Raw genomic sequence first — 24,874 nt, 5'->3', positions numbered from 1 at the left:
TTTCCACAAATACAGTAAAACTGGAGCCTCCTCTGTGTAAACATATTTCTGGCATGGTCCACCCTGGCTGGCTTGGTACTCCATCTGAAACCCAACTGAGGTCATATCAGGCTACTGCAAAGGAATCACTGTTTCAGCAGCATAATGGTCCTGCTTTAGCCAGAGCAGAGGACTCTTCAGAGTCCCATATACCAACCTGTTCTTTCTTGAGCGACTTACTGGAATCTGTGTCTGATCAGACAATCAAGAAGCCCAATGCTTGCAGTAATTCATCCAGAACATACGTAAATACCCATCTTAATGCAGATGCACTAGCTTAGCTATGATCTCAGCCTGATGGCCTGTTTCTTGGACCTTAGATACTCTGTGACTTCAGATCCATAAATTCCATGGAGGATATAGTCCTGAAAATTCAAAGAAAACAGAGAGAGATTAAGAAATAATTATCACCTTAACTAACTGAGCAAATGGTAAATATTACTTTTAGATTCAAAGGTTATTGGGTCACTGGTGTCTGAATAAACCAGTAGTCACTATGGCCCTCTTTTTAATACTACTCCTACAAGAGATACCTGGAGTTTGGGCATCATCAGTGAATTGCAGAGACCTGCAACCCTGCCCTAGTGCACCTTTTGGCTTTGTCTATGCTAAGAATATTGCTACCTATTTTGAGCACTGGTGTAGATATAATAATATAAGTGCTAGGGTTAACCAAGCACTAGCATTTTTCCATCTAACCACACAGTGAAAAATATTTTGTCACGTAGACACAATCTTCTATTGCATGACGGAGAGTAACATGAAACAGAAAACTTGCCATTACATCCCTGGTTGAGATGTATAAACTGTCTGAAAAGCCTTCCTATAAATACAATATCAATTATATCCTCAATATATTGCCCTTCTGTAATGTTTTTCATCCATGGATCTCAAAGTACTGTTCCAGCTATATTGTTTTAAAGCATCGGCTAAAGGAGGCACACAGAGGTAAAGGGACACTATGACAAAATCAATGGCAGAGTTGGAAATAGAAGCCTGGCATGTTTTGTCCCATGTCCAGTATACTAGAGCACAGCTGCTTTCATCCATTTGATTCAGATAATCCAGGAGCTTCTCCATCCTGAAAAGTAGCATCTGCAGTTCTCGTGCTGTCTGTATCACTTAAAGCACTCATACCTCTAGTTAGAATGGAAACCATGTATTCCCTACAGAATAGTTAGAATTCCCTAGTTAGAAAAGAGGCAAAAATACTACACTTGATTACAGGCCCAGCACAGCACATTCTTAGTTTCTTTGCCCTTGTAACTACTCAGCAGTCAGCAATCCATTGTTGTCATGAAATGTGAGGCCTGTCCAGGATGGAGTCATGTACTGAAGTCACAAGTCATGGTCTGGAATGCTGGAAGATGTGGATGATTCCTTAACATCTTGCAAATAACATCCCTCTTAGTCAAGCCAAGAAATGCCTCCATGTATGCTATGTATTTATTGTACAGACAATGTTGAGGTTTTAAAATAGTTATGTAATGTGTCTTTTTTGCCCAAGGTCTTGGTATGTTTTGGGAACGCTGCAGTATAATTCTCTAAACTTTTGTATGGGATGTTTTGCATTGTATTTTTTAAAATATTCCTCACATCTTCTCCCATGGAAAATACCTAAATAGAAAAAGAGAATATTGCAGCACTTCTCAACTAGGGGTCCAGGGGGCTGCAAGCAGGTTTCAGGGGGTCTGCCAAGCAGGGCCAGCATTAGACTCACTGGGGCCCAGGGCAGAAAGCCAAAGCCACACCATCCCGAGCCTTGCCAACCGAGCCTCCAGCTGAAGCCTGAGCAGCTTAGCTTCGTGAGGCCCCCTGTGGAGTGGGGCCCTGCACAGTTGCCTTGCTTGCTACCCCCTAATGCCAGCCTGGATTTTACATGAAGAAAAACAGTTGTTATGGCACATATGGGCCATGGAGTTTTTATAACATGTTAGTATTATGCAATACTGTATATGTATGTAATCCCCTTGCCAGATTCTCACAGCTTTCAAAAAGCTAGGAAATGAAGGGCTTTGACACAGTGGTGTTTGCCTTGTGATCCTCAGCACTCTGAATTCCAGTGCATTTGTACATGATTTCAGAAACTAAGGTTGCTACCAGCCCATCTCTACAGTTGTAGTTTGACCATGTGCAGGAAGCAAAGCAGAGGGTGTTGGTAGCTACAAGCCCTAATAAGAAGACATCAACACCTAGGTTTTTCAGCAGGATGGAGCAGCTGCCACTATTTAGAGTCACGGAGATGCTGCCTGGGATAAGAAGGGTGACTCCTGGTATGTCAGCTATTCCACTGAAAGCTGGGAGAGCCCCACCGTAATTTGGCAGGGCAGGCTTCTTCTCTAGCAGCAATCAGCCCTCACCAGAGAGGTTCAGGTGTCCACTTTGCTCCAGCACACCACTAGTAATAGCAAGGGCTGCTGTACTCCACAAGCAACAGGACAGCTTGCCTGAGCCTACAGTGATGAGGAAGAACAAGGAGAAGCCAACAGTGCCTAGAAAGACCCTCAGAGGAGCCACTACCAAAGAGCAGGAGGAGGCCCAGCAACAGGGAAGGAGCTGGTGTCCAAAAGAGCCATCTGCCAGTGGAGGAGGAGCTCCAACCCAACAGCCTGGAAGAGAGCAACAGCATTAGCTGCAGCAAAGAAGAAAGATCAAAACAACTTGAGAGAGCAGAGAGGAGCTTCTGTACTAGTTGCAGAACAGGGAGTCTTGGAGCAAGAGAGAGCTGCCTGTCGGCAGTTTGGTTTTTTAAATTGTTCCCTGAATGTGTAGCACTCACAAGTTATATTGCACACACTATAATAGTCTTACAGTGTAAATATTGCCAATATTTTCTACACCAGCTGGTTGAAACATCAGAACTCTCTATTTCCATCCCTCTGTCGCTATATCCGTGACTCTGCTGTAAGGTCAGTCCAGCTCTGGGGAGTAGGAAGTGCTTTGCTGCAAGGCTTTGAGCTCCCTCCAATACTTTCATAGAGATCTGTGTTTTAGTCAAATTTGAAGATGTACTAATAAAGTGTGCTTGATTAGATGACACCCAGATATGTGAGAGTACCCCATCCAAGAGCATGAGGGAGTTCAAAAGGGCCTTGGAGCTGCAGACCAGCTTAACAATGTGAGAGCAGGTGCCCTTGATAGTTAGGATATCTTAGAGGAGGCAAGTTCTTCGTGGTGCTTCCCTCCTTTGATCCCCTCCTTCCCACTGATCTTTCCTAGAATCAGCTTTAGCCACTCTTCACCAAGGTGCTGATTTTGCCTAGGTATTAAGAAAGTTGGGAGATGATGCTGTTTCTGTCTGATATGAAGGAGATGTAGACATCTGCATGCTGACCTGGGTTGCCTCCCAAAGGCTTTGTATAGATAATGAATAATATAGGGGAAAGTATTGAGCCTTGTTTGGTGCTGCAGATGAGGGCTTAGGAAGGAGTCCATAATCACCCGGTGGGTTCACTCTGAGAGGAAGGATCTGAGCCATTCCAGGATTCTTCCATTCACCTTTGGAGCTTTTTGTTGGCAAAACAAGAGTATTTGGTGATGAACAATAGCTATTACTTCAGAGCTTTCCAGCAGTATGAATATGAATGTACTGTACTTCCCTTGTCTAGGGACAAGATGAGGTCATCCATCAAAGCAATAAATGTTTTCCTGGGCTGAAGCCTGAGTGAGAAGGATCCAGAATTCTGGCGCTGACAGGTGGTGCTGCCGTGTCGATTTTGCTAGATTCTCAATTGCTTTGCTTAGAAACAGGGGATCAGAAACTTGGCAGTAGCTTTCAATCTCTCTAGTGTCAAACCATGGTTTCTTTAGTGCTGTTTGGACTAGGTATGTAGATTTCTTTAATCAGAGAAGGTGTTGACAATCTCTGATCTCTACTCTCTTTTACCATCCAGGAAGGGCAGGGTGGGAAGGAGGTCAGTCACAAGTGGTAATAATTGCCTCCATGACTACTACCTGTGTAAATAGGCTGAATTCTTGGATGGAGGCTGTATTTCTGAGCCTACTTTACAAGACCATTTTCAGAGAGCCAATCACCGTGGGGAATGTGCTCTTGGTCCTTATGGAAACCATGTATTCCCTACAGAAAATAGAGGATGGGGAGTACTGCTAATCTGAGATCTAGTGTTACAGGCATTACAAACCAGCCAGTAGTCCTGCTTAGGTTGCCCAATAGACTGGAGGGAAGAAGTAAAAACTGACTCCACCCCCACCATGGATATGCCAAAGCAGTATCCCTGGTGAGGAAAGTTTATGCTCTGTAATGACAGTATTTCCTTTCATTGGGCAGAAAAGGAAAAACAAGATTTAAGAGTCTGACATATTTAGCTATATATTTCAATCTCCTTGTTCAAATATGTATTTGTGCAGTGCAGTTCAGAGCCATATCAGCTAATTAGAAATCTGCATTTCATTTCATACCTCAAGACTTGGAAAGTGTGTTGCTACTCACCTTAAAAGACAAGTTTACATACAATATCTGGAGAACAGTTTGACAATAGGTCAGGCATGACATATATTTGACATCCTAAAGCCTCAAACTAGTAAAACGTTGAGGTCAAGCAAAGGTAAAATCAAAATAACCCTCTCGAGATTTTTATTGTGTATGATAGAACCGCAAATAAACTTTAAGTCCCCCAGCTTCTAACGTGTCTGAACTTGACTGAAAGCTAAAGAGAAAGCTTATCTATTGATTTTCACATGTAAGCTAAATGGTAAAATAACCTTGACTCATTTGGATATCTCTATCATTTGAAATAATACATGTATAAGTTACACAAGCTAAGTTATTCTTAAATAACGTACAAAGTAGAAAACTGTCAAAGTTCCTTCCTTCATGAATACCCTGCGTGCTTAGCATTAACCACATGGTTGTACAATGAAAAAAGCTATGGTTGGGGTTTTTGTTTTTGTTTTTTTAAATCTCCAATCTACAAAGAGGGACTTTTCACTTTAAATTTTTAACTGTTGCTGCAGGTTATTTATTTGGGCTTTGTCCTTTCGTGCATCATGCTATCATTCTGAATAGCAATATCTGATTCAGAATTTGGCAAATAATTCATAAATCTGGTATTTGTAAGGAGCAGATTTTTTTGAAGTATTCAGAAATGCTTTATGAATGAGCGAATGTCAGTGCTCACACATGTGTAGTATAAATATTACCTATCTGGCCTGTCACATCTAGCCCGGGAAGAGACCAAGGTTTTACTTCTAATTGGGTTTTTTATTACTATCAAATAAAAAAAGCTCCGTTCATAAAAAATGATTAGGGCCATTTCCCCACAAATGTCATGTTCCTGGATTGCACTTTTTTCTAGGTGAAGTGTGACTTCTTTTTTCTTTTTCTGCAACTATTAATGTATTTTCCCCTTCATTTAAAGGAATTCTTTTGGCCTTGCCTCTTGGGATACACAGCTTCTAAAAGAGATACAGTAGAGTCAGCCAATATTATACAGATAGTTCAAACATGGGAAATTTTTGAAGACATCACAAAGCATTAGGCTGCACAGGATAATGCAACAAGAAATTTCACATGGTAAAGACTATTCCTGTAAGTGCATATATATGCATTTCACAAATAGATGGTTCACATAAATAGTATTGATCCTCTTCTTAAAGGATTATACACATGTATTGTGTGCTTTACAATGTTTTAAGGAAATGGTTCGTTGACTCTTACTCTGAGGGGCTCCTGGGCCTTTTATTCACCTGTTAGGAAGGTCTGTGATGTGCTGACCAATCCTGATGATAGTCAAGCTTCTGCCTGGGGACCCACTGCATCTCCAGAAGAGGCCAGGGAGTTCATGCAACATGACCTCTTCCACTTGTACCTCTGCCATGCCTACACATGGACTCTGGAGATTATGCAGCAACCAAAGAGGAGTAATCTGTGCGGACTCAACATGTGGTCCTGAGATCAAGGAACTCAGTCAAGGCACTCTAACCCCAGTAAAGCTAATTGGAGGGGAGAGAGGGTCATATGCAGCTGTGCTGTATTCTTCACCTATCCCAACTGCCCCGGAGGGTTGGGGTTCTTTATTTTTGGGATGGGGGGTAGTAGGTCCCTGTCATAAATATAAAGGGAAGGGTAAACCCCTTTAAAATCCCTCCTGGCCAGAGGAAAAATCCTCTCACCTGTAAAGGGTTAAGAAGCTAAAGGTAACCTCGCTGGCACCTGACCAAAATGACCAATGAGGAAACAAGATACTTTCAAAAGCTGGGAGGAGGGAGAGAAACAAAGGCTCTGTGTCTGTCTATATGCTGCTTTTGCTGGGGATAGACCAGGAATGGAGTCTTAGAACTTTAGTAAGTAATCTAGCTAGGTATGTGTTAGATTATGATTTATTTAAATGGCTGAGAAAAGAACTGTGCTGAATAGAATGACTATTTCTGTCTGTGTGTCTTTTTTGTAACTTAAGGTTTTGCCTAGAGGGATTCTCTATGTTTTTAATCTAATTACCCTGTAAGGTATCTACCATCCTGATTTTACAGGAGTGATTCCTTTACTTCTATCTACTTCTATTTCTATTAAAAGTCTTCTTGTAAGAAAACTGAATGCTTTTTCATTGTTCTCAGATCCAAGGGTTTGGGTCTGTGGTCACCTATGCAAATTGGTGAGGATTTTTACCAAACCTTTCCCAAGAAGTGGGGTGCAAGGGTTGGGAGGATTTTGGGGGGTAAGACGTGTCCAAACTACATTTCCCAGTAAACCCAGTTAGAGTTTGGTGGTGGCAGTGGATATTCCAAGGACAAAGGATAAAATTAATTTGTACCTTGGGGAAGTTTTAACCTAAGCTGGTAAAAGTAAACTTAGGAGGTTTTCATGCAGGTCCCCACATCTGTACCCTAGAGTTCAGAGTGGGGGAGGAACCTTGACAGTCCCCATATCCAGCTGCTCAAATGGTGTACCTAGAGGCAGTGAGATCCAGTGGAGAGGTCACTGAATGAGGTTCAGCAGCCCTGATTTCTATTTCTGGCTCTGTCACTGACCTGCTGGGGGACCTTGGGTGAGTCATTGCACCTCTGCTGGCCTTTCCAACTTTTTTCTGTCATCAGTTTAGATTGTAAACTCTTTGGGGGCAAGACTGGCTCTTCTCCCACTGTATGTGTTTGTTCAGTGCTCAGTACCTTGGGGACCAATCTGGTACTACTGTAATACAGATAATGTATAATAAAATAATAATAATAATAACCTCAGAAATACTGCACCTCTGCACTGATTGTCCCCTTGCTATGTCCTTGGCTGAGCTCCTTTGCTGTCAATCACCTGAAGAGACCACTAAGCAAATATGTCAAAGAGGGGCACTTCCCTCTCCTCAGTGTCAGCTCTCAGATAAATCAAAGACTATGGTGGTTGGGGAAATAGTTTTGGACTCCAGAGAAAGAGGACCAGGCTGGGGTTCATGGTTGCTGCTGAGGAAGAGCCTCTCCTCATAGGACTGAAGCAGTGGGTGGGCCAGAGTATGCTCCTGGATCAGGATTTGCTAGTCTGTAGTGGCTGCCTTTTTAATGTCATCCGTAGAATGGTGTCTCCAGATATGACTTCACAAGTAGGATAGGAAGATTAATCTTCCTGCCTGCTTCAAAACACAGCTCTGTTAGGTGGTATCCAAATGATATATCACCACTACAGATTATCATTAATATACTTTTATTACAGGTGTAATCTGTGAATTGCTGGTGGATTTCACTATGAGAAAATTTAAAGTAATGAATTTTGGATCTCAGTAGCCCTAAACAGCTGCGCAGGAAGGGACTTGAAGTTTGAATGGGGACTGGTTGGAGTTAGGCCCTACTTGGCCAGGGAAGGAAGGAGAGAGACGGATGGAAGGGAGAAGGAAAGATGGGTGGGACAGTGTCCACTATGATAGAGTGGAAGGGGAGGGAAAGTTGCTGGGGAGAGACGGCAGAATAGTTGGAGTTGGGGCTTGTAGCATGTGTGATGGGCAGAGAGAGTGAGAGGTAAGAGTGATTGAGTAACAGGGAAGCAGAGGAGAGAAACTGCAAGGACAGATTAGGTCAAGGTTAGTCCTATTTCCTACTGTCTCAAGAGTTCTGGGAACACTAAAACTCAGAAGCAAAACATCATTGCAATCTGTGGTACAGTGTACTTGCTCATTTAATTAAGTCTCTCTGTGTAAAGAGCTACTCAGATGAGTGCTGGTTTCCAAACTTCTTAGAATGCTGTTGCATTTCTTTGGAATTTTTGTTACATAAAAGTTAATATTTTGTCAAAGAACTTCTAGTGGGGGGTTTATGGTTCTTCTGTACACAAAAGAGAATACTTTGCTTTGGCTCAGCTAGAAGCTTTTCAATTTGTTCTGAGAAGAATCGCATTGGGTAAGATACATGAGAAAAATCAGTGTATCTAGAAGAAAACTGTTGAATAGCATTTAGTAAAAATAAGAAAAACTTTCCTTATGAATTTCTACTGCAGAAAAACATACAGGAGTACCTGTGACTATAGTTAGGAAAAAAGCTTACTGAGTAATGACCGACACCACAGAAACTGAACAAAAAACTTGATGTTTTGAGGAGATGTTCCTAGATTCATAGATTCCAAAGCCAGAAGGAATTATTGTGATCATCTAGTTTGACCTCTTTATAACACAGGACAATTAGACATTTCTGAAAATAATTCCTAGAGCAGATCTTTTAGAACAACATCCAATCTTGATTTTAAAATGGTCAGTGATGTAGAATTCACCATGACCCTTGGCAAGGTGTTCCAATGATTAATTATGTACCCTGTTAAAAATTTACACCTTATTTCCAGTCTGAATTTGCTTAGCTTCCAGCCATTGGATTGTTTCATACTTTTCTCTGTTAGAGTGAAGAGCCCATTATTAAATATTTGTTCCCCATGTAGGTACTTATAGACTGTAATCAAATCATCCTTGTACCTTGTCTTTGTGAAGCTAAATAGATTGAGCTCCTTGAGTATCACTATAAGACATGTTTTCTAATCCTTTAATCAGTTTTGTGGCTCTTCTCTGAACCCTCTCCAATTTATCAACCTCCTTCTTGAATTGTAGAGCCCAGTACTGGACACAATATTCCAGCAGTTATCCCACCAGTGCCAAATACAGAATTAAAATAACCTCTCTGCTCCTACTCAAGATTCCCCTGTGTTAGCATCCAAGGATTGCATTAGCCTTTTGACCACAGTTTTGCACTTGGAGCTCATGTTCAGCTGATTATCCACCGCAACCCACAAATCTTTTTCAGTGTCACTGCTTCCCAGGATAGAGTCCTCCATCTTATAAATATGGCCTACATTTTTTGTTGGTAGAGATATACACTTACATTTAGTCATATTAAAACAGAAATTGTTTGTGTGAGCCCACCTTACCAAGCGATCCAGAGCGCTCTGTATCAGTGACCTGTCATTTTCATTATTGATCACTGCCCCAATTTTTGTGTCCTATGCAAACTTTATCAGTGAAGATTTTATGTTTCCTTCTAGGTCTCTGATAAAAATTTTAAGTAGCACAGGGCCAAAAACCAATCCCTGCAGGACCCCACTAGAAATACACCCATTTAATGATGATTCCCTCTTTACAATCATGTTTTGAGACCTATCAGTTATCCAGAGTTTAAGCCATTTAATGTGTGCCATTATGTTCTAGTTTTTAAATCAAATGGTCATGTGGTACCAAGTTAAATGCCTTACAGAAGTCCAAGAATATTACATCAACTCTAATACATGTGTAATTTCATCAAAAAAGATATCAAGTTAAGACAAAATCTATTTTCCATAAACCCATGTTGATTGGCATTAATTATATTACCATCCTTTAATTCTTTATGAATTTAGTTCTGTATCAGCCACTCCCTTTTCTTCCCTGGGATTGCTGTCAGACTGGCAAGTCTAAAATTCACCAGGTCATTCTGTTTACCCTTTGTAAATATTAGCAGAACATTAGCTTTCTTCCAGTCTTCTGTAACTTCCCTGATCTTCCATGACTTACTGAAAATCAACATTAATGATTCAATGATCTCCTCAGCCAACTCTTTTAAAACTCTTGGATGCAAATTATCCAGACCTGCTGATTTAAAAATGTCTAATTTTAGTAGCTTCTGTTTAACATCCTCCTGAGTTAGGGGAATGGAAAGAGTGTTACCATATATGACTAAATCATCTGTGTTTTCCCAAATACAGAATAAAAATATCCTATTGAACATTTCTGCTTTTTCTGCATTAATATTGATACTTGTACCATTTCCTTCCAGGAATGGACTAATGCCATTGATAATATTTTTTGTTCCTAATATACTTTAAAAACTCCTTTTTACTGTCTTTAACTCTGCTAGCCATAGAGGTCTTCTTGTGTCCTGCTTCCCTATGAATTTTCTGCAATTCCTAACTTCTGATTTATATTCATTACTATCAACTTCCCCTTTCTTCTATTTGCTGTGTTATTGTATTTTATTTTTTATAGCTGCTTTCACTTCCCTTTGTTTTCAATTCCCTTCTAAATCAGGTCAGTTTTTTAACCAATATACCTTTCTTCCTGGATTGTGGCATTTGGGGCATCTAGTATTAAGCAATTCCCAATTATCATTCACATTTTGCTGATTGATTTTTTTATTCCTAGTTGATTTGGCTCAAAATATGTGAAATTGAAATTGTTCCCAAAACAAATATTTTCACAGAATGATAAAAACAACACTAATTAATTCAGCTAGAAGGGGTAAACCTGTCTGAGTACATGGCAGCTCTGAAGAAGTTGGCAGGAATGTGTCTTTCTGGGCCTAGATGAAGCATTATGAAATAGGACTGTTCATGGCATGTGAAACCTCTATGAAAGCTCATGTTTGCAGCCTGCACTTGCAGAAAAATATTTAACAATACTATCTTAAGAAAAAACCTGTAGCACAACCATGGCTGTAAAAATGGGCTGGGGTTTTGAAATGATAAAACAAAATATGCTGTAATTTTGGAAGGAAGCAATTTAAAATATATCCACTAAAAGAACAGTGATGGGGCCAAACCAGTTGAATTCTTTGCCACACGCAATAAGTGTGAGTTCATGCTTTAGAAAAGTGTGAGGCACACCTCTTTGCAAATGCCTTCCTTTAGTCGACAGTGACAAAACTGCAAATCTGCTTTCCCCTAGATATGTCCTTCCAAGTAATTTTCTTGGAATAAGGCACAGGAGGAGCAGAGAAGATGGTGTTTGGTGCACAGGTGCCAGGGTGATGGTGCTCTAGAAATAGAAAGATAGTAATCAGTCAAATAAAACACTAGTTTTATTTTGTGTGTGGCTGCTCGGTTTCCAGACTCCATATGGGATTTGTTGGGTCACTTCCAGAGTCCCAGGCCCAGTACAGGATTCCTTGAAGGGGGGTGGGAGGAAGTATATTTGAATTTGGATTTAAGATTGAAAGAAGGCATTTTAAGCAGATTAAGAAATCACTGGCGTCTACAAATGTATTGGTACATTGGGAACTCAATTTACAGCTACTGTGAGCATATTCCTCACCTGTAGGAAGAGATGGTCTAGTCAGATCACATCAAATGCTGAGCAGGACCCTAAAACTCAGGCATACAAAATTAGAGACCACTCTCAAAAATTTGATATTGTGCATGCTTCCCAACTTAGTCAAGGCAACATGGGGAGTGAGTTCAACTGGTTTGAATTATTCTATTGCTGTTCTTCTCCTACCTTCTTAGCCACATGTACATTCAGTATGTATCAGTGAGTGACATGTTTAAAAGGTGAAGATTCTGAATTGATTTGGAAGCTGAATATGTTATTTTGGGAAACTGAACTGTGCAAATATCCTGCACTGATGTCCTCAAATTCTCCAGTTGATGCAATATGCATTAGAAAAAATGGAGGTTGCCTAATGATAGTCACAAAGTTGCCTTAATTATTTTCTTTTTCTCTTGAACCTTATAACATCTCCACTGCATTGACAAGTTCTGTATTATCAGACTAAAACCAGGATTTTCTGTGTAACTCATAGATTTTCAGTGTTAACAGAAGAGTTTTCAAGATTTCCAAACTCATATTTTCTGTGTGGCTGCTGGGTTCCCAGACTCCATATGAGCATCGTTGTATCATTTCTAAATTCCCAGGCCCAGTACCGGATTCCTTGTAACAATTCAGATCACAGACTAAATAGAGGATCCTGTCTGTCACTGGGGTTTTCTCTGCTAGAATCCTGTTTCTTTTCACTCTTCTTATACCTTCTCCTTCTTTAAGTCCCCCAATGTGCCCCTTCCTCCCCAAAAATCTCTATCCCGAAATCTCATAATTGTTCTACCAGTATTTCAACATGCGTGGTTGATATATTACAGTAAAATAAGATCTTATGATTCTATGTATGGGCAGAAATACCATGAGAACAGCTGATCTCATGAGATTTCAGCCAGTATCTGAACCATAACTGAAAATGTTTTGGGTTATGACCCAGAACTAAAATCATAGTGCTGGTTAGGATTTAGGTGTTCTAAATCTGAACTCCTCTCTCTATACCAGAATTTGGGAAGGAGACGAGAGAATTTGAGCATATGATTTTTTCTCTCAACCCTGGTTTCTATAGTTATTTATATTTCATGGTTATGTCATCTCACACATGTACACATATGCACATGCTCCCACTTTTATATTTTTGTACATGTGGGTGAGCTGAATATATGTATTTATATATTAATATATTGCACAATGAAACTCCCTGGTCCTTTCATTGAGATGAAAGTACTCTTTTTTGGGGGGGTGGGGGTGGGGAAGAGTGAGGGGAGAAGAGGTTCAGAGCTGATCTCTTTATTTTTTTCTCCCAGTTTTTTCCTGACTTCTCTTGCCACAATGGAGACTGATACTCCACTGGTGTGCCTTTATGAAGTAAAAGCAAAATATTTGTACCTGTTGAAAATCAAATGCCTTTGTTCAAAGAAATAAAGATACAGGGCAGAGTACAGTTATCTTATGCAGAGTACAATTTGGGAATGGAATAGACCTGAATACTAAATTATTTTTTCTTTATTTACCCTTGAATTATACTTTGTATTTCACATTCTTATTGTTCAACTGAACCTGAACAATTTGTATTTCTTGGATTTGTTTGTTTCCCTCCTTTATTTTGTATTAAATTATTGAATACTGCTTTGAAAATGAATTTGGAGAAAACATAGTATTTTGACGGTAATATGTTGTTAATTCCATTATCACATAGTGTATCCTACATAACACTGCTTCGTCTGAGGGTGCTGTTATAATTAGTGCAATAATTCTGTAACCTGGTCTTTTGTAGCAATAATGCTGACTTTCAAGTCGTCCATCTCTTGTTTTCTTTGTGTAAAACTTTTCACAGCAAATCTCAGCATGGTTTCAAAAATGCATCTATCTTATTCTTTATTTTATAATGCAACCTTGAAATAAGAAGTTAATTTCAATCACAAACTTGACCTTTAATGCTGTTGAGCCTTATCTTTTCTCATACTTTTTCTCTAACCTTCGAAGACACAAAAGACATCTAAAACCCATACAGAGCGTTAAATCCTAAATATTTTCTAAGCAGCTATGATCTACTTGCCACATCAGAGTTGTAAATTAAGGTTTCATGTGTTGCAGAAACCAGCCTTCCATATCACAGTTTTCTTCCCTGAATGAGGCAAGAGTCAGTCAGTAAATATATGTGGTCAACCTCAGAGGGAGCTCACATGTATTTTTAACTGCCTTCAATTGTTAATGTATTCCTCAAATGAGATGCATCACCTTGAAGAATGACTTTTTGCCCTCTGGGAATACACCAAACAAGTATTTCATTCACTATGATAATCAGTTCTACCTCCAGCAACATATGACACCCAAATTTAATAGGCACTAGTGATTAGGTTTTCAGACAGAGAGTCATCACAGTCCACTGTAAATAATAATAATAATAATACTATTGGAAAAAAACAGGGGAAAAAAACCCTATGCTTGTTTTTAGGAATCATTATTAAAAACAATGGAACTATCAACATTCTTAAATATGGTTAATAAATATTATGCTTCTCATTAGAGATATAAAAAAAAGATAGTAACATTTCTTTTTATGCTTTGAGAGATTTCCTTGGACATAAATAAGAGCTGTCATTTAAGTGTTTCCCCTTAAGCTGATTGTATGATCTTGAAGGGGGGGAAAGGGTTCATAGACCAAATATGTTTTTTAGAAAGCCTTTAAAAATGCTGTAAGATTGTTATAATGAGAAAAGGCTAAATTTTCTCTCTCGCTCTCTGCATCATATGTCCAATGTCAAAATTATCTAGGGTCTTTCTCAAAGTTAAACTTTTATCATAAGCAAAGAGAATATTATAGGACATTATGGAAAATAAAAAAATCAGCCATTAAATCAGCAGCTTAGGTCGTCGGCAGTAAATGATACAGTGGTTCCACTTTCTTGGAACTGAGAAGCAGGAGAAAATGAAGAAAGATGCTGCTGACAGGGTGAGGATGATGGGAGCAAGCTAGCATTATGAATGATATGTTAAGTGATTGGCTCAGATGGAATCATGGGATTGCTGCCTTTTGCAGATGCTGGTTTTCATCCGTATTGTTTGCCTCTTTCTCAGAAAGACCTAACATATGCAGAATGTGTGTGCATGCACATGAGCTATATATACAACCACAGATATATATTTGCATTATACTGAATATATTTATATATGCTCAGAAGTCACCTTATGCCTTTTAATGACTTTACGCCTTATCTATACAGCTAATCAACATAGTTCACTATGTCATAAACCAAAAAACTATTTTTGATAAGACTTAGTGTCCTGCTTTCCTTACTATGAGAAGTATAGTTTTTCTTTTCATTTGCCTAGAGCACTAGAGGGGGAAATGATGTTTTTAACTAATTACTGATTCAGCTATGTATATTCAGGTCTACAAAAATACATATGTAAAAGGAATAGCATCTTTTTCTTGATAGCAATGTGTTTTATAATAGTAAAACTAATAGTGAGGTCCTGTTACATTTTTCTTTGATGTCCTTTATGCTGCATACCGTGCATTCTGTTTTCAAACTATCAGGCATTACTGGGTTCATTTGGTCTGCCTGCTTCTTTGTGCAGATAAAGAGAAAGTCAGATAAAATGATGCTTAACACTGATGAGATATATCAGAAACACATGCATGCAATTAAACATAATACTCATATTGAAGGGTTCTTTTACCAAGATTATCCTTGGCAGCATTCTTCAGTCGTAAACAATGACTAACTCAGAGCTTCATCTCTGAGGATTAACTCTTCAGTACCCTGTTTACTTATTTAGAACCTGATCCTGTATTCCTTAGACATTCAGTAGTCATGAGTGAAATCAGTACAAATGTTGGGTGGGTAAGGAATAAACAATTGAGCCTCATATTAGTGTAAAGATTTACACCTCAAACTTTTTTTTCCTGGAAACTTCTGATCAACAATAAATCCAAGTCTCCACTCATGGAATTATTTATTAAAACTATATTACTATTGAAAATAACATTAACATATAGTTTATAGAACTGTTTCATTAGTCAAAAAGTATATTTATATACATCTAAACTCTCATTTAATTTAAATATTCATAATTTTACACCAAATGCATAATTGGACAATGATGATTAGCAAGCTAAGATACGAAATATGTAACTTAAGAGGGTTTAATAAATATGGTAAATACAACATATGAAAAAGCACTTCAAATAACTGTTGAATTTAAATTTACTTAGTTTAAAACTTCACTCACCAGATCAGGTCATTGTTTATGTAACTAATTTCTTGCTGGAATGTTATCTTTCCACTGAACATTTACCAATGGCTTGTGGGGAAAAATAATGAATTCCTTTTTCAGAGCAATAAAAATTGATAATTAAACTAATGAAGTAATTTTTTAGGCTGGACATAGAATTGACCCAGGTGCTCATTATTAAAACTTTTTAATATATTTTTTGCAGAAAGAGAAAATGAACATCAGTGGACCAATATAATTAGCATGCCTTCTAAACAGATGATATAGTTATATACTTGTTAGTATTAGGGGAACTCACAAATTTCATTTACCAAGATACAGCCCAGCAGGCATTTTCTAGTGCAAAGGGCACCTGTGAATCCCCAGTATACCACTCAGATCACCCCCTGAGGGGAAACTCAACTTGCATTCAAATCAAACGCTTTCCTATCAAATGCTCTACTAATGGCTTTCCTATGAGACCCAAGCCTGTCAGTCACCCACTACCTATTTAGACATGTTAAAACAGAATTTGTTGTTTATTTGTATTTCATTGAAGTGAGTCTGGTTTCTCATATTGAATTTGTATCCAAACCCCAGGTTGTCAATACTACTTAGCTTCTGTTTGTTGTGTTTTTCTCTGCATGTAATCCTAGGGAAAAAAATGGTGCAGTTCATGCCAGTTCCAACCCTTGTATAAATTTGTAAGCAGCATATTAACTAACTGTGTAACATAACTGACGTTTGTGTGAGAGGATAAGGAGAACATTTTCGTTATTAAAAGCTGTATCAAAATCAGTGATGCCATTGCTAAGCTAAGGTCCCCATAAGGAAACACTAAAACAAAAAACCATGACCAAAAGAAGGAGAAGAGGAGAAAGAACCTTTATTTTAATATTTGTTTCTATATTAAAATAAGTCTGATTGCTTTGGCTGAAAATACAATGACTTGTCAGGAAATATTATATCTTATTGTAATTTTCCGTGAAAATTATTGCTTAAATGCCTTCTGTTAGAAATCTCTAAGTTAGTTTACTTGTGCTTAAGAGTAATCTGTGCATTAAACATTCCATAAAAACAAGAACTAAGTGTTATGTTTGATATGCACTTCAAAAGCCTAAAAGGCCAAAGAAAGCCCTTCCTTAATTATTGAAGAAGTGTCTGTAAAGGAAACATGAGCAAATAGCATTCATGCTTTCATCCCCAGTAACCTTTTATTGTCCTTTTCTTCAAATGGCCAAGTCAGTATATTTAATAAAGGGAGCAGCAACCATCAAAGAAGGCAGGGGTCTAATAAATGGTCCTGATTAAAGGCCCTGACAGGGTATGAACTTTGCATAAATTTTCTTATGGTGTCAGGCTAGGATACTGATTGAAAACCCATTAACATAATCACACATTTAGAGGAAATGCTGTAATGTATCAAAAACATTTCCCTTCGTGTAATAATTTTAAGGACATTAAAATGCAAATGATAATAAGGAGCTGTGTTTTAGTGATGTTCTGAAAGCCTGATTATTCAAATATTTAGTATGAAATATGGAAGCTTCTTAAATTAATGCATCTACATGATTTCAAAGATTTAGGCTACACGTGTCCTTGACAGACTTTTATACCAGTGCAGAGAATTTCCTATTCATTTTAGACTTGCAAAATCCCGCAAGAAAATTTAGTTTAAATGGTTGTGCAAAGTACTAATACCTTTTTAACCCATTCTATTTTTAAAAAATTAAGAGTGTGTGTTGAAACCAATCAGCTAGCTATGCTATTTTATTATATGTTAAATTGTGAAAGTCCATTTTTGGTTTGCTTTGCATTTTTGAAATCGTATGAAGAATTTAAAGTATCCTTTTTTCTGCTTCTATTAAAATATGTGTTTAAAACAACAGATTTGCCATTGAATCACAGCAGTGATATTCTTTAATGTTAATTTTTAACAGTAAGAGAAACACTGTCCTCCCACACACAAATAGCCATAATTATGTAAAGAATGACTGCTTCAGACTGATGACTTTCAATATGCTCGAGTCTAGCATACTGGTATAAGAGGCCAGAAAGGTCAACAGTAATTCATAACTGCTATAAAATTGTGTAGCATCCCAGGGCTTCTGGAGGATGCTGACATTATCATGCTTCTTCTGGTGGTTTGTATATGTAAATTTTGTGATGGGAAGTGCACTGCTTTTGCCGTATCGCATGCAGAGCATCAATCAGGCAGTAGAATACATCAGAGTATTTTCATTATGCCTAGTTATTTACTGCATCAGAAGAAATTACCCTGGCAAGCCAAACAGCCTTCTCTGGCTAGCATGATATGACCAACCAGGTTTCAGCTCAGGAGTCTTGTAAACATTACAGGATTAATCTCACAATCACAATCATCAATCTTTCCTAGTCCTGCCTGGGTGCAACTGCAGAGATTGGTAACCAGGCAATGTAGATTTAAATTTAACCCTGAACATCGAGACCAATATGTCAGATCTGTGCTCCATATTACAAACACCGATCTTTTTTTACTCCAGCTCTAGTACAAAATGATGAAAAACAAAAATTTACACTTCAAAATCATGTCTAATTTTTCATTCTTGTTTTTGAGACATGACTAGGAAATGAAAAATATCCAAATAAATATACATTTTATAATATCAAACTTGAATGGTGAAATGATGGCCCGGGATTTTATAGAGAAAAGGATTCTTAAATATAATGGATGTCCCAGAGACAACTAACAGTGCACTGAAGCGTGGAATGGGATATTCAGGTTCGGGACTAGACTTGGGCCCCTTGGCACTGAGCCACTAGAGGTTAGGGCACTGTGAGGGTAATGTACTTAGCCTCTAACAAATGGAGCATTAAATACGTCATGCTGACTCACAGGTGGCACTGGTATGGATTGCTGAAACAACTACTTGCTTGCCCTCTTGCCAAAAGAAGAAAAAAGGCTCTGGCTACACCTACCTACGCTATGTAGAAAAGGAGATGGAAAGAATTCAGTGGGAAATGCAGGCTGTCTATATGAATGTTTCATCATTTTATGTACAGTATATAACCAAAATGCAAAAGAAACCTGCATTCATTTTTGAAAGTCAAGTGGAAACAGCAGTGATACTGATCATTTTTCAATAGTCAAGAAACAATAAATATATAATGAGCAGATCATGTATAGAGACTACATGGCAGTTTAATTTGAACTCTGATCTTTATTTTTTTTCCTTCTGTCCAAAACACTTTCGGTGGAATACATACTATACATCTCTCTCACTCTCCCCTCTCCCCACCTTCTTATAGAACAGCAACAGAGATTTTTCAAAAGCACAGGCTTACAGAAAATACCCATTGCATAAGATTTTGTGCCTTTATTTTTATTTAATCAGGACTACAGACATTTAACTGCCTGTTATGAATGTATGTGCTCTCTTTGTGATATATTCCTACTCAACAATAGAGCTAGCCAATAGCATCTAAATAATCTCTGTACAAAATACAATGAACATATAAATTTATCTTCTAAAAAAATGGGAAAAAATATGGAACCAGATCCTTAGCTGATGTAAATTGGCATACCTCCACTGACTTCAAAGGAGCGACGCTGATTTACACTAGCTGAAGATCTGGCTTCTAGTGTGCAAAATATGTTGTTTTAATCAAAGGAATTCTTGCTTACCCAGACGCTGTGGTGACTGAACAGTTAAAGGAAGAGAGGACAGGTATATTGGAGTGAATGCTTACTCTATTAGTTCACACCACTCAGTCTCCTCCTCCTCCATCTCTCTCTCTCTTTTTTCTTTTTTCTGCCAATTCTAAAATAGCTGCTAGCCTGATACCATAGTTGTGTTATTGTATGTAGTTACACATGGTTCCCCTTCAGAGGCCCTGTTCTCCCCACAATGTACGTAGTCTTTTGGGGCATGTAAACCAAATGTGAATCTGGTCAACTTACTATGCAGATCAGCTCTTGCACATGAAGGAAAAAATTCACATGCTTCACACACAGGAATTGCAAAGTTTTTTAAGAGCTGAAAATGCTCATTTACATAAATTCCCCAGCCCCAAACACCATGGCTCCTATTCCTGGTTCCCTTCTGCTGGTGCCATCGGGGGAATAGGACTTACAACAGACCTGGGGATATAGTAACACCTTATGTGTCTGGGAAGAGGCAGGGAGAAGGATATCAAAGTCCCTTCTCCCCAACCACACCTTCCATTGAGGTGTGGCAGCCTTTCCTACCCAGAAGCCCCCCAATGGGTAACTGTGTGGGTTCCAGCCTTTGATCACATATCTGTATATGATGAGGTGTTGCCATCTCCACTGTCATTCAGGGTGCTCTGCAAAGATAGGGAGGCTCCATTCGCTTGCCACATTTCTATTAAAGAAGGGATCCTTTTCATCTGGATAGTTCTTCCCCTCTTCCACATGGCAATCTCCTTGTTCAGTGTCAGAAAAAAACAACTCTTTCTGTGATTCTTTACCACTGACATATGACATGGAGTAAGACGTTGGCTCAATGCAAACCACCACAAGAAAAGAAAAAATCAAAGTTCAACCCTCTGCAAGGATTTCAGTTCGATAAACCTCTGGCAGAGCATGAGTGGTAGGAGCACTTCACCACTCCAAACTGCATTGAAGCTTAACACAGAAAGCAGTGTGGTACATATCAGCTCATTAATTCGGCTAGTGACAGGCCACAAGTCACTCATACTGTTTATACACAGTAAAGACCTTCACACAGTGTCCTTTCAATGCCAGAGCTTGCTCACATGTTTGATAAACTTGAACCTGTTGCACAGATATACTACAGAAGTTCCTAGTGGTAGGTCATATTTGACTTAGGAGCCCTATTGACCATGCAGATTTTTCAGACACTCAGGATGATACTGAAATGTGCACGGGTACCACTTTGTCTGGGCTACCATCTTCATTATGACTGACTGACATAGCTAGTAGTGGTAATACACAACTGCAGACCTATCCCAAGTGTATAAGATATGGTTGGCTTATTTACGTATTCATCTCGAGGTGACTTCTATGCAATGAAAAAAAGAGCTCTCTAAAGCTGAAGGTTCTGATACATATGACAATTGCCTTGCAGTCCCATGGTCCTTACAGGTGGATACATGAAATCATTACAATCTCAAAAAATTCTGTGAGTGACCCTGAACATAAGAACATAGGAACAGCCAAACTGGTCAGACCAATGGTCCATCTAGCCCAGTATCCTGTCTTCCAACACTAGCCAATGCCAGGTATTGAAGAGGGAATGAACAGAGCAGGTAATCATCAAATGATCCATTCCCTGTCGCCCATTCCCAGCTTCTGGCAAACTGAGGCTAGGGACCCTTCAGAACATGGTTTTGCATCCCTGACCATCCTGGCTAATAGCCATTGATGGATCTATCCTCCATCAACTTATCTAGTTCTTTTTCTGAACCCTATTATAGTCCTGGCCTTTACAACATCCTCTGGCAAAGAGTTCCACAGGTTGTGGATGTGCTGAATGTGGGTGCGGTGACTCAGACCTAAATCCAGTACTCAGTACTGGAAGAAACACGCAACCTTTTCAGTTAATTCCAAACCCACTTGAAGTATCATATGGCCCGGCTAGCAATGTTCCCAAACCACAATCAAAAGGGCAATAATCCTAAAGACCTAGTGGAAGACCAGCCTTATTGACCTAAACCTATTTAATAAAACCCTTGTCCAGGCCTATTTCTAATGTCCATTACAGCCTGTTAGGCTATGTCTACACTACCGCAGTAAGTTGACCTACACTACGCAACTTCAGCTACGTGAATAACGTAGCTGGAGTCGATGTACCTTAGGTTGAGTTACCGCAGGGTCTACACTGCGGGGGGTTGACGGGAGAAAGTCTCCCGTCGACTTACCTTACTCTTCTCGTTGGAGGTAGAGTACAGGGGTTGACTAGAGAGCAATCTGCTGTCGATCTGGCGGGTCTTCACTAGACCTGCTAAATCAACCACTGGTGGATCAATCTCAGAGCGTCAATCCCGGCCGTAGTGTAGACGTAGCCTTACACTATCCAAAATGCTTCCACAAAATTATCCACTTTTCTCACTGCTCAGAACTTTCCTCATTCTTTTTTTTAAATCTGGCTTCTTCTTATCTCTTGCATTATATTCAAACTGCTTGTTTTTACTGTCATGACCCAATTCCAGTTAGCTTTCTGCTCTTGCAGAAGTTTAGGACCCTATGAATCTAACTTAGGTTGTTATATAGTGCCGATCATCATTGGTATGTAAGAGATCAGCACCTCCCAAGGTTAGCGTGTGCAGCACCTCCCAGGCTCTTTGTAACCTGTTTATATTATGAGGTCTCTGAGGAAAGTCTTCATATCTGTCTAAAGATCCATTAGTTTGCATTTTGTAAATAAACTGTAATAATATATTAATACAAAAGTGTGACACATTTTACCTATTATCAGCTTTACAACAGTCAGATTCACTGATCTGGGAACTTAATTAGTGAAACAATTATGGCTGGAGTTTCGGCTTGTCCATCAATAGAAACAAAATGACAGAGCCTCACCAAGCTGGGCCTATGCACTGGCAGAGTCTGCAAATGCAAAAGTGCCCCTATATATGTGAATCTGTTACTGGAAGTGGTGCCACTGCCAGAAGCTGGCTAGAGCTCCCCACCCCAATAACACCCAGGAGCAGAGATTAGAGCTAGAGTGGCAAACTGGCAAATGAGGCCATTTTTTGATGATCCCAAGGAGCTGCTACATGACCTCAGGGCAGCCCTTGTGACTCAGGCCTTTCAAACTGCCAAGCTGAAATATAGAATACAGTGTGGAAGAAGCCACTTCCAGTGATAGTACAGAGAGCTTATAACGGTGTAACTTAATAGAGTTAATATTTCCTATATCCTCAATTTCATATGTCTGTATTTTGAATATAAATATTTTACAACAATAAAAGACCAATTTCGGAATCTGCTGATCCTGACAAGAAACTGACAATTTTGGCTCCCAACATAACCTCCCTCTTCTCTAAATAGGAAATCTTTGCCTCTGAGTGTTCAGAAAATGTGTTAACTTTTTTTAAAAACTCAAAATCCAAGAAAATGATTTTGATTAGAGGCAATTATTTATATTGGCATTAAAACCTAGGAATGTGTGTTTATTTTAACTTGCATTTTCCTCTCAACATTGCCAAAAGTACCAGAGTATGCTTACACTGTAGCAACAGATATGGCCAGTACACTCTTAAAGCTAGGTAGAATATGGATCCTATGAAGAAAAAGTATACAACGGAATATTATCACAAAATGTATGTAAAACGCTGCAGAGAAAGTTTAACTGCTTTTGGCTGGTAGTATTTACTCCCCCGCCCTGCTCCCCTCCCCCACTGCTGTGCCTGTTTAAATTAAAGAAAATTAGGCGACTCGTTGGAGGGGCATGAAGGGTTGAGTGCCCCACAGCAGCGGGCCTGGGTGGGGAGCAGAAGGGGCAGGGGCAGGGCCAGAGTCTCTTCCAGCCGTGCTGCCTGGGACGCTGCCCAGTGCAGCGCAGCAGCTGACTGGGAGAGCGCCAGAAACCGAGCCTGGGCAGGAAGCAGGCTGCTGCTGCTGCCGCCGCCGCCGCCGCCGCCCCTCCCCAGCCAGGCTCTCTCGCAGCCAGCTGCTGCTGCACACAGAGGTGCGCGGGGGGCCTCCGACTCACTCAGCCACTGGAAGCCAAGCCGGGCGGGAGGCAGCCCGCCGCCGCCCCTGCAGCCAGGCGCTCTCCCAGGCAGCGGGAGGGCAGAGCCACACACAAAACATGGGGCGGGGAGAGTGCAGGAGCCCCAGGCTGGGGGGCAGGGAGGAGTCACGTGGGGAGGTCACGTGTCCTTCCCTTTAGCTCGTGCCCCCCCAGTATGGAGGGGGACCAGTCACTCATATCCCGTGTAGAAGCTCCATCGCCAGTCCCATCCTGTTGTTAGCTCTCACTTTGCCATTTCTCCCCCTTTACTCTGGCTCAGCACAGCACTACAGCAGGACCCCTAGATTGTAAGCTCCTCAGGCAGAGATCTGTCAAGTGTTCTTCATTTATAAAACATAAATTATCCAGTTTGGCATTTGTAATGTGCCCATCACCTTAGTCATGTTAGTGCATAATATGAATAAAGAATTTGCATTACATTTATCCAAAAGGAGGCTGCTGCTTGTGGACATTGTTAGGTTTAGACCATTTTGCTTGGATTTCTTTCTTTTTTTTCCCCCTTCCCTTCTGTCTCCCATCTCCTCCTCAAACTTTCATTATTGTGGAAAGATTTGGTATTTTGGAGAGGTGTGTTTTGCACTCTACCTTGACAACTGACAATCTGGGCTCAGTTTGATTTCTTCCATAGTCAGGAACCCATTATAGGGAACTTGAGAGATTGAAATTGGGCTCCACAAGCTATAGCATTTTCATTAAGTGCAGATGACAGTACCTAAACTGTTAAGGTCTTAAGCAAAAGGACTAGAGCCTTGATTTGTATCTGGAAATGAATGTAGAGAGCCATTAGAGTGTGCAGAGCTCCATTATGATATCTTGGCAGGTTTTCTTGCTTAAGAGGTGAGCTTCTGAGTGTTGCACTAGCTGCAATGTCTGTGGGGCCCTAATTGTCAACATGGAGGTGATAAAAACATTAATTATAATTTCTAGGTCTTCATTTGAGAGGAAAAGGCACAATCTCTTGGAACGTTGAAGCTGGACTTGTTACCAGTTCTTACCACTTGTATTCCGGAGAAATAGGGAATCCAGGAGGAACTCGAGACTGCAGTGCCTTTACAACTGGTGAGTGAATACTGTATCATGATCCATGGAACTGGAGTCAGAGAGCCCATGTTCTGTGGCAGTAACACCAGTGGAACAGGGAAACACAGAGTGTTAGCTGGAAGCAATTCAGCCACATGAACAGAGCAGTGAACAGGGTTTAATGAAGTTCACTTCTTCAACTTAACCTACATTCAGCTTCATTCTTGGTGAATGAAACATATACCATCAAGAGAAGGTGAAGTAAATGGCACTACTACCTCCTTTTAGTATTTTCCCACCATCATTGGTGTACTTACTTGCCAAAGGCAGTGCTGGTAAAAAAAAATTTATAACTCCTAAGTTCCATTGACTTTCAATGGCATTTAGGCCCAT

At 39.7% G+C, this 24,874-nt stretch overlaps 1 protein-coding gene across 1 annotated transcript in view; it reads right to left on the bottom strand.

Annotated features, from left to right (window-relative positions):
• Nucleotides 1-207: 207 nt before the first annotated feature.
• Nucleotides 208-24,874, bottom strand: part of LOC141982282 (uncharacterized) — a 117,426-nt gene continuing 92,759 nt past the window's right edge. Inside the window, exon 2 of the transcript XR_012638008.1 lies at nucleotides 208-404. The gene's annotated coding sequence lies outside the window, so the exon portion shown is untranslated. The remainder of the gene's footprint in view (nucleotides 405-24,874) is intronic.

This window comes from Natator depressus, chromosome 2 (genome assembly GCF_965152275.1).
Source record: "Natator depressus isolate rNatDep1 chromosome 2, rNatDep2.hap1, whole genome shotgun sequence".
Lineage (NCBI taxonomy): Eukaryota > Metazoa > Chordata > Testudines > Cheloniidae > Natator > Natator depressus.
This window is presented reverse-complemented; position numbering and strand designations above follow the sequence as displayed.